Source organism: Xenopus laevis, chromosome 4L (assembly GCF_017654675.1).
Source record: "Xenopus laevis strain J_2021 chromosome 4L, Xenopus_laevis_v10.1, whole genome shotgun sequence".
Taxonomy (NCBI): Eukaryota; Metazoa; Chordata; class Amphibia; order Anura; family Pipidae; genus Xenopus; species Xenopus laevis.
In genome coordinates, this window is record NC_054377.1 from 73,294,310 (window position 1) to 73,315,381 (window position 21,072).

The following is a 21,072-nucleotide window of genomic DNA, read 5'->3' on the forward strand; positions in this document are numbered from 1 at the left end:
AGCATTTAAACAGTAGCTGACTTTCCATTCAGCAATTTCTAGATGTCACTGCTCTCCCCACTTTCCCCCCTGTTCTTTTAACCATTTAATTGTGTAGCCAGTGCATGGGGATGGACATCGGGTCCCCCATTCTGGTGCACAAACAAGATTTTGAGATGATGCAAGGCTTGCCTTAATAACAGTGTCCACAAAATGGCTGCTGCCTGCTTGCTATAATTATGAATTCCCAGACAGACGGAAACATGATTCAAACAATTTTATTTATTTTAATAATAATTAAAGTTAATTTTGCTTGACTAACATTATAAAAAAGGATTTGGAATCATTTCTTTGGGTGACGAGTCCCCTTAAATAAAATAAATTACAGATGAAGAGTGCAAGATTGGGCAAATTTAATTATAAATGGGGGAGACACAAAATTATAGTGATAGTGAATGAGGGAGGTTCATTTGAGATTTTTCTATTGTCTTCAATATCAGCCACTCAAATTACTGGCTTATTCACCTGATATTCCAGGTATTGAACGGGCATGCTGGAATATTTTTTGTTGGATAAGGACTGCTTTGAGCCTTTGCTGTGGTTCTCTTTGAACAATTATACACAGGCAGGGGTATTTGGCCACCCCCCAGGTAACTAAAATAGGCAAAGGCTGGTCACCAAATAAATGGATCTCCCAGTATATGTACAGTTAAATCATAGGATTGGTTTGCACTAAGTATAGAACCCAATAGTAACAATTAACAAGAATTATTTTCTGAGAAAAAACACTGATTGGTACATATTGGATCTCGCGAGAAGTGATTACAGTGACGCCAATGCAGAAGTCTATTTTTAGGCGCATACCATACAGACCCAATCACTTTCGCCTTGACAAAGCTTCTAAGCGAAACGCGTGTCTGCGTTCTCCTGAAAATTGGTCTCCTAAGATAATAATCTGACTCTGAAGAAATATTTCCATTAGGGGAACATACTGGTTTTATTTGATGGGGGCAGGAATTCTGGTTTAATCCTTTGCTTCCATCTTCCTTCCGTTCTAAGGGGCTGTGGGTTTGTGACTTTTTAGGGCTATTTAGCCTCTTTTAACTGTTAGGGCAAGTCAAGTTACAAGGCCACAGCTCCGGTTACCCTGTCCTGCCTTTACTTTGTGGTGTCCCAGGCTTTAGAAACAAAAAAAGGCAGTTAGTTTTTGGGACAACTCCACCTTCTATTTTTTTCAAATTTCCATTAATCTTATCTTTGGAGTATGACCGGATGACTTTTTAACCCAATTTGAATTTTTGGCAATTTTTTAATAATTCCTTTTTAACTAATTAATCAATTACCAAGTCTCATTTTTTAGCCTATTTATTTCACTGCACTTTACTGGTGGAACTTAATTGCAATATCAATTTGCCAATTCTATTTGATTAATCGCACTTTATATATTAATTAATAAATGAACTTATTTATTAAGGGGTGTTATTGGAATCTATTGGTGAGTTAATATACCCTTTGGATTCAGGAATAATCAATTATTTTTATCATCAGTCCTTGGACTGATTGATTTCACTTTATTTATTTGCACTAGCACTTTACCTAATTTATTGGACAGCACCTTTTTATGAATTATTATTATCATTAATTATCTCGGTCTTGCAATTTATGGTTTGAGTTTACTTGGAATAGATATAGCATTAATTATTTGGTGGGGTTTCTTCTTCTTAAAAAATATCGTTAAAGTATTGTTTTCTGGTCCCCTGTTTGCATTTATTATTGTTACAGTATTATAAGTTTTGCATTATTTGATTTTGATTTGGTTTCTATGGATTACTAGATATTTGCGAAAACATTAAGATTTTTTATCACTGTACCCCCACTTTCTATGTAACTCAGCACTTTGAGTCTTTATCACAATATTCATTACATTGTTTCATTGCATGTACTCTTATTTTCTAAATGATCGCTTAAAAGTATTTAAACATTCAAATGTTATGAATAATTATAATGTTTAAATGTTATAGAAATAATTATGAAAGGAGTTGTGGTTTTTGTATAAGAATCAAATTATTGTTAATGATATAAAAATCTAAATGCTTTTGTTTAAAATTCCTTTGAAATGGAGATTATTTTATCAATTCTACTGTATTCAGAATTTCACAGATATAACTAAAGCTCCAAGAAAATAAAATTGGAATGTTGAAAGTGTGCAGAGTACGATCTTCAAAACCAGGAGCACAGGTACTTCTTACTAGAAAACACTGAAAAACTTGAAAAAGTTGACTAGGCAGATTATAAAATCAAAACTCATCTTAACTGGTGCTCACTTATTAATATTAGCCAAAATATTAACTGGGCAATAAACCACAGCAGTCAATAAAACAGATCAAAAATACACAAAAGTATTTGTTGGTGTTACTGTTCCTTTAATGTATAAGGCTTCTGGCACACAGGAGGGTCATTTATAAAGTTCATGCAGGGCATATGCATTGCCCATTTTTTCTAAACGATGAAATATTGCACTGCTGTGCCTGTCTTTCCATGTTTTGCGAATTCGCATTGCGCACAAATATTCGCAAATGGCTAGCGACTGAGACTGGTGTTTGCATGAGTGCAGCCACTGTTCACGAAAATATCAGTGACAGTATATAAATTAACAATTTGTGAAACTGGTTTGCAAATATTTTCTCTGCCACCAAAGTTGTGGTATAACTGAAATGCAGAAATATTGGCAATGTGATTATGCCATATTTAAAAAGCTCTTATGGACATTCACGGAGCGAATAAAAATTCACAATTCTGTTTGCACATTAAATACACCACTCTTATCCAGCTTTATAAATATAACCATGAGCAATGCAAATATGTTCACTGTGTGAACCATTCGGCCCTGAGTGAATTTTATAAATAAGCCCCAGGATGTTTTGTCTCCCGCTATAAATCTTGGTTTCTTGTTTCCTTCTCACAGCTTAAAATGCAAATTGCTGGTAGGGAGCCATATGTGGCATGAAGTTACCCCACAATGAAACTTTGGGATATTTGGAAAGTAGCTATGCTGTGTAAGTTTCCCCACATGGACCATGGGCTGTAGGACTCCTACATAGGACACTTGAAAACACCAAACAGCTGCTATGAAACAAGTAACCACAGGCAACTCCTCGGATCGTATTACTTAGCTGCATATCTTTTCTATTTGCTCCTATTTTGATTAGGTCAAAACTATGTTTTTGCCTCAAATTTATTGGACACACTCAAATCTCAACCCTGTTATGAAACTGGGAAGTTTAATTCACAATGCCAATTGGCAGCATGTGTGGCTTAAGTTTGTTTAAAACTTAACAGCCGGCATGGGAAGGTTGCTGGAAAAGAAGGGGTTAATTGTATACTTACCGGGTTAGTTCCGGCTTGTTTGAAGGTCCAACGGTGCTTCTGTAAAAGAAAATGATATGATTGGTCGGTGTCAGTCATGTGACCTAGACGGAAGGATATAAAAAGCCGAGTCGCCGCTAACTTACCATCAGTCGGCGAAAGACCGGTGAGGAAGGAGCATCGTCGGTATGCTGTCCAGGTTTGCAGTCGCGTCGGAAACTCCGCTTGTCGCCGATGAGGTATTGAGATGGCTTCAGGAGAAGGCGGGTCCGGAAGACGTCAAGAGGATCTTCACTGGATGCCGGCAGGAACTGCAAGGCGATTCGGATGAGAACTCCGCCTGTCAGTCTGAGGATACTTCCGGGTCCAGGAACCAGCCAATAGGATCGCCGCCTACGAAGAGAGGAAAAGGTAAAGCTCCGGTCAAGAAAGCTACATTCAGGAAGCATCCTGCTCAGAAGAAGAGGGTCGCCTCCGCCTCTGCAAGCAAGACTCACCGCTCTTCAGCGTCTTCAAGCAAACTGCCCAGCGGAGTTTCTCCCTTACCACTTCCGGATATTTTTTGGCTGATTTCAAATTATCTACTACAACTGGGAAGAATTTTGAATTATCCGAAGGAATTGTAAATCCATGCTGAAATCCCGATTCAATTATTGCTGCTTTCTGCTGGCTTGGGTAAACCCTTAAGTAGGGCAACATTGCGAACAACTTCACTGGCGTTGTCGCTCTTTTGGTGCTGTTCCTTTGGATTAACTTTCCCTGAATGGCTAAATCTCTTTGCGCAACGAAAAGCAGGGTGTCCTCCTGAACATAAAGAGCACTCATGCTTATAACGGCAACTATTTTGCCATTTGCAAAAATTTTCATTAAAGGACCAACAAGCATTTCTACCTGCAACAACCTTAGCCTGATTTTGAACTGTCTGAGGTTTAGGAGCTAACATCCCCATCCACAAATCTATATCTTTAGAGCCCCAAAGCATAGACTTATGAACTGCCATTTTTTGTCTAACTCTATCATCATATAAGAACCAAGCTACTCCACCATAGCTCCTATATGCCTCAAGAATAATATCCAAATGCTTAAATAGACTAGCACCTAAATTAGGAAACTTGTCACTTAAAATATTGGAGTAAATACAAAAAGCCTGCAACCAATTCGTAAATGTCCTGGCTACAGGCCTACGTCTCTCCTCCTCAGTGTCACCCTTGCGGTCAGTTTTCAAAAATTCCTTAACCGACGGCAAAAGTGACAGCATGTCTATATAATCACCTTTCGTGATTTTATCTCTAACATTAGCCGACAAATGTAAGCCGAGTGGAGTAGTTTGACACACAAAAACATCCTTATAACTGCAAACCTGGACAGCATACCGACGATGCTCCTTCCTCACCGGTCTTTCGCCGACTGATGGTAAGTTAGCGGCGACTCGGCTTTTTATATCCTTCCGTCTAGGTCACATGACTGACACCGACCAATCATATCATTTTCTTTTACAGAAGCACCGTTGGACCTTCAAACAAGCCGGAACTAACCCGGTAAGTTATGAAACTGGGAAGTTTAATTCACAATGCCAATTGGCAGCATGTAATGCAGTGATCTTTATTCTCTTAGCCAATTAGTACTTGCACCGCTGTCATATAACCTGGGGAACTTGTCATACCTTAGAATAGGATGTTCATATAAGGTTGCGAATGAACTCAGGAACACTTTATGTACAGTCTCAAAGACAACTTTTCCAATAAATGTCACCCCAATGAACAGTGTGATGTATTACAGGCCACTGAGACCACCAGATTGATTCCTTTTTTCCCTGCTCCTTCCTTTTCTCGAGGGAGCTGTACTTTGTTCAGACTTTTGGCATAGGGGTCAGCCTTGTGTTCAAAGCACACTAAGTCATACTTAACCTAGTCCATCTTCCACTGTCATTATCTGGGCAAGGTACCACCAGGACACCAGTACAGTGAGCTCCACAAACCTAACCTGTCTCTCACTACCCTATTACTTCTCCTTGTGGTACCCTTGAGGTGTCAGGCTTCAGGCTCCTCTGCATCATACTGTATACTTGTTCTCCTTCTCAGCCAAAGAGGAAGTGGCTCACTAAACTCCCCCTTATATTGCCTGTCCTAGAGCATTCCCCTTCCCAACAGTGCCACCTGGTGGCTGGATCAAAACTAGCAATAATGACATTAAAACATTTTCCCACTCCTTAGAAGCACTCACACTGGAAGCCATGAGTATCCAGTGCAATGTTATTTACAGACAGAACAGTCTCTTAATTGTATCCATAATCAGTATATTAAATGGCATTCTGTATCTAACACTTGTGTGTTTTATATCTGATATTTGGCATCCAATATGAAAGGACCAGTGGCATAACTATAGATAATTAAAAAACCCTCCTCCCCAGCCGCTCTCTTACCTGCGTCGAGGAAGGGGGATGCAAGTCAGACGGGAGTGGACAGAGTCGGGCGGGATGGGTGGGGTGGAGGCAGGACATGGGCGGAACAGAGGCGGGATGGGAAGTGGGCGGGAGGATGGGGATCGGAGTGCACCGGCCCCTCTGAAGATCTTTTTTGCAGGGGGGGGGCCTTGCACACTGTAGTTACACCACTGGAAACTATTAAAACTCTTATAAAATATTGAGTTTCATACCCTAAGCTGCTGTCTAAAGATTGTTTCTTTTTCTTTTTTTAATTTCATGATACCATGAAGATGGGTATTGGAGTGGTCTCCTAGCAACATTACTATGCTTTTCATGAGATTAAATTTCTCATATCTATGTGTTTTGTTGTGGTATTAGGAAAAGGTCAGGTTTAGAATGTGCGGGAGAAGCTGTAGTACTCTACAAACTTCTAGAAACAAGAGACAAAATTAAATACATATTATGTCACATAACAATCAATGAGTTAAACTCATTAGTATATGCTATATCCATTTTTAATTAATTATATACTCTAACTACATTCAATTTGCTGGTTATAAAGATGACCAAGCCTAGGGCGGCATGCCACCCAGCCGCATCCAATTTAGTTAGGAGCACTGGAGACTGGTTATTTAGAAATCTCATGTCTCCAGTGCCAGACCGGTTAGACATGTACATTCAAAGGAAGGGGGCAGGGAGGAGAAGGGAAGGGGAGGCTATGAGCAGAGCAGGCCTAGGGGCGCCTGGTTAGTAAATCTGGGCCTGAAGATGACTAATCATCTGCATCACATATGTAAAGAGCAACAGTCCAATGGCTTCAGGTTGTAATCTGCAGCAGTGAATGAGAATGGTTGAGAGAAAACCTAAAGATTCTAGATACACAATGTTTTTTTCTTAATCTGATTTCTAAATATTTTTGTTATTAAAGCATTGGAAATATTATCTTAAAAGCTGCAGTGATGAAAATGTAGAAAGGGGCCAGTGAATCACAGCCAAACAAAAATGTACACCACCAGGAAGTGTTCCACACACTGTGAATTTACTGTGCATTTCATATACATCTTGATGATGACTTCATGGGTGATTTTATTAAGGATATAAATTGTTATCCTTTTAAATGAAGCTGACACATTAGAAAAGCTGAGTTAGGAATTGAAATACAGTGCTTCTTTGATCTATTGCCTGCTTGAAGCAGGTCATTGCTGACCCTATAAATAGGGTAATGTTTTTAAGAGGGTGTCATTTAATTGAAATGATGTTAATTATTCCACAACTGTCAAGAGCATTTATATATGAAGGCAATGAGGTGCAGGGTAACCAGGAAGCACTGGCTATTCTATCCGAAAGGATTTGTAGTTCTTTATCAAGGGAGGTGGAAAAGAATGGTTCATTTGAGGATTCTAGTAAAAAACACCATATATGCTTATATAATGTCCAGCTAAGGTAGGAGCATGGGTTACATTAGACTCTTCAGGATCCGGGCCTTCGCTAAGTGGAAGCTTTTCCTCTAAGGTGTAGTGCAACTTCAACACTCTACTGTGCATACAAAATGATTGGGCGCCAGGAGGTTCTTATGATGCAAACAAAGAACAGTTTATTAGTCAAAGACAATGTCCCCAGGTTTACTCAAGTATGCAGATGAGGTATTAGCACATGACACACTCTACACAACTCACACAGGACTGGCAGTCTCACAAAGAGCTCATAGATAGAGACAGCATATGGAGAGACACATATAACTCACACAGAGCTTCAGGTAATAGGTATTTCAGCTGAGGAAGGACATCCATTAGACATTTGCAGTGATTCAGTACGCCATCCCCATCCAGTGCACTGTTCAGGAAGCTGGAAGCTAACCTAACACCCTCTTCACTGAGGTCCCTGCACTGGAGGCATTCACACAGAGCCTCTGAGAAGCTACTCCCTGCTGCAAATCCTTGTTGGAGCTTCAACTGCTCTTTCTCTTTACACCATCTACCTTTCTCTCCTAGATAGACTATTACAAGTCTGCCCTACTATAGCTAGACCTCATTCACGGGGTTTCCTGGTCCCCGACTTCTTCTTTCAAGAGCATATGGCTTTCTGGGCCTTGCTGTACCCAGGCCCCACTGGGCGCACAATCCAGCAGCCAAAGAGGAAGAGGCCACTCCTTACACACACTATATTGCAGTGTAGCAGAAAGTGGCCATTACACCTCTTGACCAATAACACTAAGCTACACAGGATTTGGCTTGGTAACTGAGAAAAGGGTAGGGCCTTAAAGCCATAGGGGCAGATTAACCCCTATGGGCCCCTACATATGTAAATTTGCACAGTGGCATAATTAATTAAAGGAAAACTTTACCCCCAAAATGAATACTTGAGCAACAGATAGTTTATATCAAATTAATTATATCATATTAAGTGGCATATTAAATATATATTTAAGTAAATATTGCCCTTTTACACCTCTTGCCTTGAACCACCATTTTGTGATGGTCTGTGTGCTGCCTCAGAGATCACCTGACCAGAAATAATGCAGCTCTAACTGTAACAGGAAGAAGTGAGGAAGCAAAAGGCAGAACTCTGTCTGTTAATTCGCTCATGTGACCTAACATGTATAGTTTGTTTGGTTTGTTTGTGTGCACCATGAATCCTACAATCCCAGGGGGAGGCCATTGTTTTTTAAAATAACAATTTTCTATTAAAGATTACCCAATGGCACATACTACTAAAAAAGTATATTATTATGAAAATGGTTTATTTAAATGAAGCAGGGTTTTACACATGAGCTGTTTTATGCAATATCTTTTTTTAGAGACCTACGTTGTTCAGGGGTATAGTTTTCTTATCAAGTTGTGAACACACATACATATGTCACTGAAATGTAACAGGAAATTTATCCATAATGTCTGTTAAATTCATAGCATTCAAATGATAAGCTATTTATACAAAATAATGATTTTAGTACTTAAATGCTGATGAGCAAAGGTCAAACACTATTCATAACTCTCTATACAACTTTAGGGTAAATGTATTTTTGTATGAAATAATACTGTTGCTGACAAGAAACCACTTGGTGGCATGTACTGGGCAAAAATTATTTAACTAAGCACCAATGATTGTTTTGTCTTAATACATTAAAACCAATAGATTATTAATCCCATATCCTAATAAATTTGTTTTTCACACTATGGTATTGTTGGCCTTTTATTTTGGTATTTTTCAAGAAAAGGTGACAGTGAATTACCACGTTCTTTTGCCACTGATAGTGTTCCCATCCTTCTGCCATTACAGTACCCTAGATTTGCCAGACACTTCTTTTCAGTCAATAGCAAGTAAGTATATGTAGGATATGATATGTAGTGTATGTAGCGTGGAAATTTAGATTGGAACCTTTTATCAAATGTGCACAGCAAACATCTGTCTGAAAAGAAGAACTCTGCTAGTATATTGTAATGGGAAATGAGTAACAGGTCATGCCATGTATGCTGATGACTATAAAATACATTAGACAAAGGGTCTATGGTGTTCATCATCTTAAGCTACAACTAATTATCCGATTTGGCATTTACAGGATGCAGGCAAAAAAAAGCAAGGGGCAGGAACCACTTTCTTTGATTAAATGCAGCTTGTCAGATGATGGAGATGAGAATACTCATTGTAGAGTCATATTAACTCTCTACTGGCCATAATACTGCAGGATTTATCAAGCACATTTTTAGTACAGTTGCACAAAGCCTTCATATGCACATATATTAGTGACTGTCAACCGGTCCCATTTTTCAAAAGTAAGCCACAGTAATAGAAGCTAGCACTGATGATGATATTCATAATTTAGAGATATCTCAAATGTAAGTATTATAGAGTGGTAGGTCCTGGTTCTGACAAATCTCACTGGAAAAAAACCTAGACTGTAGGAAATCTGAATGCCTGAGAACTTTTATTATGTAAAGATGTATATCTAGATATTTTTCACTGCATGGGTCATATGTTCTTATATCGCCAATCCCAAAGTACTACTCAAAGACAAAAATGAAATGGTTTAATCTGAGGAGAAAAAACAAACATATTAATATTATCAATGCCACTAATATACCCACAATAGTTTTCCCCAGCGAAATATGAAAAGATTCCATAGAAATTTTTTTTGTTCATTTACTTTGCTTTACTTTGTCGAATTTCCCTGGCCAAATCAAAGCTGAAATGACATAGACAGAACTATTTCCCTCAACAGGTAACCGCAAACTTGTTTAGTAAAAAAACGGAAAAAAGAAGCGTAATTGTGTAGCAGAAAAGAGATCAAAAATGAGAGAGGTTGGCTATCCCTGAAATGAATACTATGGGTCAGTTAATACAAAAACGAGAATATACTGTACGGGGCAGATTTATCAAGGGTCGAAGTGAATTTGAGGGAATTTTCTAAATAAAAAAATTTGAAATTCTAAGTCGTTTTTTGGATACTTCGACCTTGGAATAGGCTACTACAACTTCGAATTCGATTTGAAGTAAAAATACTTTGATTATTCGACCATTCGATAATCGAAGTACTGTCTCTTTAAAAAACTTCGACTTCAATACTTTGCCAAATTAAACCTTTAAATTAAACCTTAGAAATCCATCCATCGAACTATTTTACTTCAAACGCAAATGGCCAAATTCGATGTAAAAAAAGTATTCCAATTCGATGCTCGAATTTCGAAGCTTATTTCTAAACGATGCGATTCTCATTTTTTGTGCATTGCTTTTAACCAGGAAAAAGGGGACTGTCAATATTTTTTAAAACATCATGTTTTCTGCAATGCAGAATGTGTCATAACCTTTAGTGAACATGATTTCTGTCCAAAGGTTAGTTCAGGGGAACAGGGCAAATTATTTCTTTGCCGTGCCTTACAATTGGCTCTGCATTAATAAATAGGCCCCTGAAACTACAGAAAAATGTCTACTCATATTTTTTATGTAATATTATATTTATATAAATATTAACATGCAAATACTTTCAAGCATTTCAGTACTGAAAATGTGTGTTAGCCCCCAATCTGCCATAAGCAAATCCAGCTTCACACACACACACACACACACACACACACACACACACACACACACACACACACACACACACACACACACACACACACACACACACACACACACACACACACACACACACACACACACACACACACACACACACACACACACACACACACACACACACACACACACACACACACACACACACACACACACACACACACACACACACACACACACACATATGCATACATGCTAATGCATTTTGACAAAGGCTCCAGACCATGAGCCAAAACGTTAATGCTTTTTTGTAAAGAAATGTGGTAAACAAAGTTAAAATAAAATGATTAACCGGAGTGCCTGAGACCACGGCTTTCTTCTATTTTTGCAACCACTACACAGCACCCGGAAGTGAAAGATACTGGTACAGCGTGTGCAGACGGAACGGATAAGATATGTATGTATATATATATATATATATATATATATATATATATATATATATATATATATATATATGAATAATATGTTGATATAGGCACTAGTCCCATTACTATGTTAGCTTTGAGCAATTTGAACTTGTCAGACTTTTTTTTTTTCAATCTGATCTTTCATCAGTCTGGAATGGAATTAACTATGGCAAGTTTCTGTTTTTTAGCATAAAATACTAAGTGCTGCACTGACTAGAAAAGAGAGATATTATCATGGTTACATATAGAAAATAACATTGAAAATTACCCATAATGTTTCCATTATCAAAATACAAACAGATTTCTTTTCTTTTCAGGCCATGCTCAGCTGCATATTACTTGTATCGTTAACATTTAGAGCACACGCTAATGGAGTACAATTCATTTTGCCACTCAGGCTGTAAAGTGCTTCGATTTTTTTTTTACCTGTAATTTTGTCAAGTTGTGATAATTAGCATTAAAAAAGACAGTGCCAACAGAAGTGTTGGCAAGTGCACTATTCAGAGTGCCTGCTATATGCTCCTTGCAGTAAGCTCATTGGGGACACTTTTGTACCATGCTCTTCTAACTATTATGCCTTCAAGTATCTAATTAATGCAATTTTTTTTTTTACAGAATACATTACCAGTTTCCAAGTGAATTGTATGCCCCATTTTGCTAATCCTTTACATTATGGCTAAAATGTAATAAATTACTATAAAAAAATAAAAGAAAACTATATGTTCAAGACATGTTTTCATTTCAAAATAAGCATAACAATTTAGTTCCTTCTATGTTATTTTAGAGAAAATCTTTGTCCTGTAATTTTTTTTTTTCATGTACTTGTACAATTTGTACTCTGGTTCTGTTCTACATAGTCTTACATTAAGATCATTTTCCGCAGCCTTGGTAATTTAAAATCTGTTTCTCAGCTGAAGTTCTTATTATGATTATTGCGTTCTCATTCTGCCTTTTAATATCTTTTCAGTGAGAGAGTGAATCATTGAAGAGCACTATGGCCTTGAAATAAAAAGCGTTACTGAATTTTTAGATCAATGACCAGATTTATCAAAATTCAAATTAGAGTATTTTCAAATTTTTTCATTAAAACATTTCAGTAAACATGATTTCTCAAAAAGAAATCTCAATTGCAAGCTTATCTATGAAAGAATCAAATCACTAAAACTCAATCACGTAAAACAGATAAAAAGAAGTCAAATGCATTGAAAATCACATTATTCGATTTATTTTGAAAACTTGGGACTGTTTGAAAAACTGAGTAAAATAGCTGGGGAGATGATAAAAGCTTCCTTACTGATTAAAGCAGATACTCAAATGTTTTTGTTGCTTAATATTTAAACCTTAATATATCAATGCAGAAACCAAAACCTGGCAAGTTCTATGTCAGTCAGTAGGGATATTTATTATCAATTCTCAAATTTGGTCAAGATTGCTCAAGTTTTTCTGTGATTCATGAAAAATCTAAAAACATTATAACAAATTCAAGCCTTATAAAATATGCTGCAAAAAGTAAAATGTTGTGACTTTTTTGAAGTTATTTTTTAATTAAAAGTCACATTTTTTATTTTATGGTCCCAATGCTAATCTGTATCCTTATTATGAATTACAAAGGATAAAAAATATGTCATATTAATGTATAATATGTTTAGAGGACTGGCTGTTTTTTCACATTTATTTTTATGTTCAGATCTGCATTTTATCTGCAACTTAATACAGACCTTTAACTCAAAAAGAAGCTAGTTTTGAATCATATTCCGCAGCATAGTTTTAAAATATCTCAAGTTTAGGGGTTTATTTCATCAGGTGTTGCTGACTGTTATCGCTACGTTTTATGAGGGGTAAATAGTTGTTTTATTATGGCTGTAAAATGGGCAGTTGAAGAGAAAGTGGACATATTAGCAGAGTCTCACAATAAAGCTACTGTAATGACTAACATGAAGAAACATTTTGTTTATAATGTGCTGCTGCCCTGCTACTTAAATTTCACATGATTTCGTGAAAAAATGTTGAGATAAATGTATTTCTTCCCCGGAGCTCTACAGAAATGTATAAGTGTGTCCAATAAATTTAATTTACCATAATACTTGGTCTTATACTAATGCTTATAGGTGACAGGTGAACAGCAGTAAGGATTTAGCATGGGGATGAATATTGGTAACAAAAATTACTTTTGGATTTTTTCCACTAATGTATATATGGGTTTTGCCACTGTATTTTTATGTAGTATTAAAACTTTTTTGAGCCAATATATGACCAGGCCCCAGCAAGCACTGATTAAACAGTCATACAAAATTAAGAAAAGAAGTAGGACTTTTATCAAGGGTGTATATTATGCAGAGCTGCATGCCATCCTCCCTGGAATAGTTATAGGGGGTTATTTACTAAAACTCAATTTTTTCTCATATATATTGACTCCAATTCAACTTCAAATTCCAGTGTGCAACTCAAGATGTAATGAATGTCATATGAAAAATATTTTTTGTGACTTTTTTATTGACTTTTATTGTAACATTTTTTTTTATCCCCAGACTTGATAGGTCTGGCTGCATAGCAGCATGGCAGCTTCAAAAGCTTTCATTATGAAATAATGTGCTTATGTTTGTATGAATGCAATTGTAAAGCATATGTTCAATGTGATGTGCAAATGCATAAGACAATCAATGTTTGAACATGTCTATTTGTTCAGTGGAATATTTTAGGTAATATGAGACTCTGCTTGCAATTTGTTCTAGAATAAATGAGTCAGAAAATGTTCATGTTATGTTCACAACAATACATAAAACAGATGTTTAGTTGAATCTTGCAAAACAAAACAAAATGTTGGTTATCTATCTACAAGATTTTGTAACACTGGTCCAAGTCAATTTAACCAGGGCATTTTTAATTTTGTTCTGAATTGAACGCAAAGATGGCTCCCAGTTGATTGTTCTTGCCAGAATTAAGTTCATTGCAATGGTGAACATTTATGAAAACAGAATAAACACAGTTAAGTAAGACACCTGCTTTGATTTCCCTTTTTGACAATAATAACAATAAAAACAATCAGAATACATGTATAGTCATATGAAAACGATTGGGAACCCGTCTTAATTCTTTGGGGGTTTGTTTATCATTGGTTGAGCTTTCAAAGTAGCAACTTCCTTTTAATATATAACATGTCTTATGGAAACAGTAGTATTTCAGCAGTGACATAAAGTTTATTGGATTAGCAGAAAATATGCAATATAGATCATAACAAAATTAGACAGGTGCATACAGTTGGGCATCCCAACAGAGATATTACATCAATACTTAGTTGAGCCTCTTTTTGCAAATGTAACAGCCTCTAGACGCCTCCTATAGCCTTCGATAAGTGTCTGGATTCTGGTTGGCAGTATATTTGACCATTTGTCCATACAAAATCTCTCCAGTTCAGTTAAATTTGATGGCTGCCGAGCATGGACAGCCTGCTTCAAATCATCCCATTGATTTTCGATGATATTCAAGTTGGGGGACAATGACGGGCGTTCCAGAATATTGTACTTATCCCTCTGCATAAATGCCTTTGTAGATTTCGAAGTATGTTTAGGGTCTTATTGAATATCCAACCCTTGCATAACTTCAACTTTGTGATTGATGCTTGAACATTATCCTGAAGACTTTGTTGATATTGGGTAGAATTCATCGGACCCGTCCCTGAACTAGCCACACAGCTCATGGCTAGGGATGTAGCGAACCGCCGATAATGTGTTCGCGAACGCCGTTCGCGAACACCGGCAAAAAATGCGAACAGTTCGCGAACAGTTCGCGAACTTCGAACATCCGAAAATCGTTTGATTCGAACGATCGAAGGATTTTAATCGTTCGATCGAACGATTTTCGTTCGAATCGAACGAAAATCGTTTGATTTTAGCGACCGAATGGTCGAATGGTCGAACGATTTTGACGCGAACGTCGCGCGACGTTCGCGAACTTGCGGCGGACGCGAACAGCCGATGTTCGCCGCAGAGCAGTCCGCGACATCCCTACCCATGGCATGATGAAAACCTCAACCAAATTTGACAGTAGGTAGCAGGTGTTTTTCTTGGAATGCGGTGTTCTTCTTCTGCCATGCAAAGCGCTTTTTGTTATGACCAAATAACTACATTTTTGTCTCATCAGTCCAAAGCATTTTATCTCAAAATTACTGTGGCTTGTCCAAATGAGCTTTTGCATACAACAAGTGACTCTGTTTGTGGCGTGAGTGCAGAAAAGGCTTCTTTCTCATCAACTTTGTGCAAATTGCGCTGAGTTGTAGAACAATGTACAGCTACACCATCGGCAGCAAGATGTTCTTGCAGGTCTTTGGAGGTGATCTTTGGGTTGTCTGTAACCATTCTCACAATCCTCTGCAAATGCCGCTCCTGTATTTTTCTTTGCCTGCCAGACCTGGATTTTACAGCAACTGTGCCTGTGGCCTTCCATTTCCTGATTACATTCCTTACAGTTGAAACTGACAGTTTAAACCCTTGAGATAGCTTTTTGTAGCCTTCCCCTAAACCTTGATTCTGAACAATCTGTGTTTTCAGATCTTTTGAGAGTTGCTTTGAGGATCCCATGCTGTCACTCTTCAGACGAGAGTCAAATAGAAGCACAACTTGCAATTGGCCACTATACTGTAAATACTGCAACTTTTGTCATGATTGGACACACCTGCCTATGAAGTTCAAGGCTTAACGAGCTAATCCAACCAATTTGGTGTTGCCAGTAATCAGTATTTAGCAGTTTCATGCATTCAAATTAGCAAAATTACATGGGTACCCAAATTTTTTCTTTTTGATTTAATTTCATACAACTGAATACTGCTTCACTAAAAATATTTGTTCAGAAAACACCCCAGTACTCAGATGTTCCTTAGAAATAAAATACATACCACTGTTATCTTTTTTGTTGAAAGTGGAGTAAATTAGTATACAGTCTCCGAGGGGTTCCCAAACTTTTTCAAATGACTGTAAATGCTTTTATGCAATATTATTTCTTTTAATCTTGGATGTTTACACTTGTCTTGCTAAACTCTTACCCCCATATGTAATAAAAGGTGTGTGTTTGCCCTGGTGCAATAACCCATAGCAACCAATATGACCAGTGACCAAAACACACTACAGATAGGTGCAAACTGTGCAACTTTTATTACATAATCTTGTTTTTTTTAAGGCGCTATAAACAAATACAGTCACAGCTTAGCCCCAATCAGATGTCTGCCTTCTTTATTTTAACTTCCTCACACGGATAAAGCTAGCTTCTGATTGATTTTTATGACTGAAAGAGCTAGGGCAAGTTATGCTTTTACATATGCATCATTTATAAGATGTCTTCCATAACTACATATATGTTATCTTCTCTGAACCAATTATATCTTGTGACAAATTAATATATGATGACATAATTTACACAGCAAATCTATTATTCAGATGATAAAGCTAGTTGGAATCATTGATCACATTTATTTTTTTATTTATTTATTTATTAATAATACAATTTTTAAGTTATTTTAAAACTTGAGAACTCACCAAACGTAAATGAGAGTTTATTTATTTTACAAACGTGAAAAAAAAAACTCAACACAGCAAAATTAAATTCTACCCATTATTTTAAATCAATCTGCCAAATTTCAGATTAATCTTGAAAACTAAAATGTAAAAATTGCTTGAATTTTGTTAATACAACTCCCACTGACTTCTACATGAATAGCCACCTGTCAGATGCTGAATTTTTATAAGCAAGTTTTCAAACTATATTGAAATTGAAACTCGAATTCAAATGTGTGTTTTTGCAGCAAAAAACTTAAATAGCTGAAAAAAGTTAAATTCGAATTTTGATATCTGAATCTGCCCAAAGGCATAAGACCACTGTTAAGGAAAATATAAACCATGTAAACAAATTAATGTAAAATTGCTCAGTGTTTTTCTGAGACCTTTTGAACTTTACCTGAAATTTTTTTCTTGTTTTCTAAATATTAACACAATACATTTGAAACAACTGTTCATTTCAACTGACTGGTCATACAGTAATTGGTAGAAAATTAATGTAGTGAGAAAAGCAATGTTTATGATGCAGTGAATAATTGCTTTCAGCGTGAATGTCTTTCTGCTCTGATACAATAAAATTCATACGGTCTTGTCATTGGATTCGTCATTGGTCTGCGCCTGTCTTGTAGATTTTAAACTACCTAAGCTGAAGGTTCCAGTACCACATTCCACATTCTAGTTGCATTGCTTTCATGCTTTAACTCCTTTTGTGGCACCTTAATTTACAAGCCAGTGTTATGCAGAGTTTTTTAAATTATCAATGATCATGATAAAATATGGTGGTGGTAGTATTATGCTGTTTTGCTGCTTTAGAATTTTTATAATTTAGTACATTTCCTATATATTTAAACAGAAACCTGATTAACATTGACAAGAGAAAATAAGACCAAGTAAATGACATTTTTTCTAAATGTTATCATTTTATTTTAATTTATTAAGTACTTACTTGCTGTTATTGGTACATTTTGTTATACTGAAATAACAAAGCTTATTAAACAACAGAGCAAAGGATTGAAGTGTTGATTTTGTAAACCACTTGGTTAAAAATAATTACAGGCATATCTTATGTTTACATGTCTTCACGGTTATATCTTTAAAGCTGATCGTCTATGCTGTCACTGCCATTCTGCTTTTAGGATAATTTGTGAAAGTGCACTCATTGTTCTCCCTTGAGAATTTTACTGTGATCTTATAACCTTTCTAGCTAGTTAAAATGCTTCTAATGATTCACTCACATTCTTTTGGGAGCTTGTAAATCAACCGCTCAAATTTACTTTCTTTATTAGGAACAGTTAGCTGGGCAGGTCTATAAAAGAATTGGAAACAACTATATAAGTATTCCTAAATAGATTTCTTAATTTGTAACAGGTTCCTTTTGTGCTTTTCAAGATTTTTTGAAAGAGTAAAGAATGATTGTCTTCCAAAGAGGAATATTTTGGATTTATGCTTGCTTATTATGTGGATAGATGGATGGATAGATAGATAGATAGATAGATATGATAATGTAAGATAGAATTTTATAACAATGTTGTAATCCAAATAACAATGAAATCCAAAAAGGCATACACCTATACCTGACCTTACATCCTAGGGAGTAGATAAACCAAATTTTGTAAGAGCATGTAGGCACACTTGAACACATTTCTAAATAAATGCCGAAACTTTTGCTTTTATACAATACTAAATAAAAATTAAGAAATCTATTTAAAAAAAAAGGCTTACATGTTTAGTGTCTAGGCACGGACACTTAATCATGTGCTGATTACACGGGAGAAGTGAATCAACATTTAATTAAAATCTATCCAAAATGTTTAAATAGATATATAAATGTCAACATTATCATCATCATATATCAATTGGGGAGTCGGGAGTCCATATGACTGCTTAACAAAGGGACCCGCCCCAGTTCCAAAGGCAATTAAACTGCAAAAATGTTTATATCAAAACAGATATATATGTCCCAAAGCCTCTTAGAGTAAAAACAAGTAATTTATTAGTAATCACATTTAAAAAAGTATTCGGTACATACTAACCCCACATATCCCACCTTACGCGTTTCGCACCCTCCGGCGCTTAGTCATAGGTGTGTCTGACATTATCATCATCACCCATGAATAGTGATGGGCGAATTTACACCGTTTCGCTTTGCCAAAAAATTCGCGAATTTTGCGCAAAATTCGCAAAACGTTTTTGACGCCGGCTGCGAATTTTCGCAGGCGTTTCGAGAATTTATCCGCTGGCGGCGAATCGCGCAAATTCGCCGCGAATTCGCGCCTGGCGAATAAATTCGCCCATCACTACCCATGAAGTTATTTTCCAAAACTGATTTTCTACAAATTGCTCCAGAGGAAAACAAACAAGATCATGCCCATACATTCTTACAAGTGGTTTCTTCCTATCCCCAAATCAGCCATCTTATATTGCTTTGTCCCAATCAATGCCCATTTATTTCAAAATACTTTTGGGGTTACGTTATAAAGGGCACTAAGTTTGCCTAGGAGCAACCCATAGCAACCAATCAGCAGCATTTACATGTCACCTGCTTAAAAACAAACATCCTATTGGTTACTATAGGTTACTGCACTTGGTAAACTTAGTGCCTTTTATTTGATAATGGGGGTATATATCTTGCTAAACAATTCTCTCACCAGTGTGTAGCTCCCTGATAGGATCCCAACAATCATGTGTCCAGCATCCTGCTCACTGGAACCGGAACCATCCCAAAACTTTAACCAATACGAACTTCTTTGACACGCCAAATCATGATGAATAAAAAGTTTCTTTATTTGTTGACAAATATAAATAGCATGTCAGCTTTGAATCAGTTCATATAAGTCGCTATTACTGACGCATGGCACTTCCTCAGAGTATTTTTTACACAATGAACAACTTTATAGCTATCCACCGTTATAGACAATTTTCCTTAAAGGGACATTACCCTTATTTATAAGAAGTTCCATACTTTTATTTTATATATTAAAAACACATTTAAAACCAACTAGCTATAAACAGTGGTGTATCAGAGTATGCTTTCCCAAGTTTTGTTTTTGTTTCCTTTAAGGAAAATTGTCTGCAACTGTGGATAGCTATAAAGCTGTGCATTGTGTAAAAAATTGTATACTTTGCTGAAGTGCCATGTGGCACGAAACACGTCAGTAGTAGTGACTTATATACACTGATTCAAAGCTGACACGCTATTTATATTTGTCAACAAATAAAGACATTTTTTATTCATCATGATTGGCGTGTCAAAGAAGTTCGTTCTGGTGAAAGTATTTATCTTGCTATATAGTCATCCATTCAGTTCTTTACTCATACCGCTGCTAAAACTATCTTTATTTCAGTCTTATTGTTGTATATTTAACTTTCATGTAAAGGCTAGATGGGAGCTTTTAATTAATTATTCCAGCAATATTAATTTCACAAAAGTCACATGAAAGCTTCAGACCAAGAAAGCTGAAATAGTACAGATATGAGATATTTCAATTTTAAGATAAACTATCGCCCCCCTTCTTTCTGTAATAATAAAACAGTACCTTGCACTTGATTGTTTCTAAGTTGTATGAATCCATATTGGTGGCAAAAAATTCTATTGAGTTTAAATGTTTTTATAAGGTATAATGATCCAATTACAGAAAAAAACGTTATTCAGAAAACCCCAGGTTCAAAGCATTTCAGATTATAGATCTTACACCTGAACAATTAAGATATTATAATCTATATAAGTATACTGGTCAAGAGACACTCAGTTACACAACATAGATTGCCCTGTACTTAACACATGTTCAGGACTCCTATGAACCATGATGCCCAAGTAGGCAAAGCAGCCTTTTTTAATCAGTTCTTCTTCCATTTTTGTGTCTATCATTAGTAAATGAGCTCTCACTTATCTTTACATGACATATACTCAATAGTTCTGTTCATAAATTCCACTTTAAACAAACCATTTAATAATTAACGTATTTTTAACATAAATAATTCAGTCAGATATATTATAAACATAATTCCTAATGGTCAACTAAAAACAATGGTCAACTAAAAACAAATGGAAAAAGGCCAGAAAATATTTAGACATATATTACCCCTTTTATAAGTAAATGATTGGAAAAATATTTAAAAGAAAATGCTAAGGTTCTGCTCATAGTACTACTATGCTTATTGCTTCTGATATTGCATTATCACAAGGTTATCAAACAATGCATTAAAAAGTGCTAGCAGCAACCTGTATTGAATTTTTATAGGGCCTTGTTTCTACTTCTCCTTGATTTGTTTG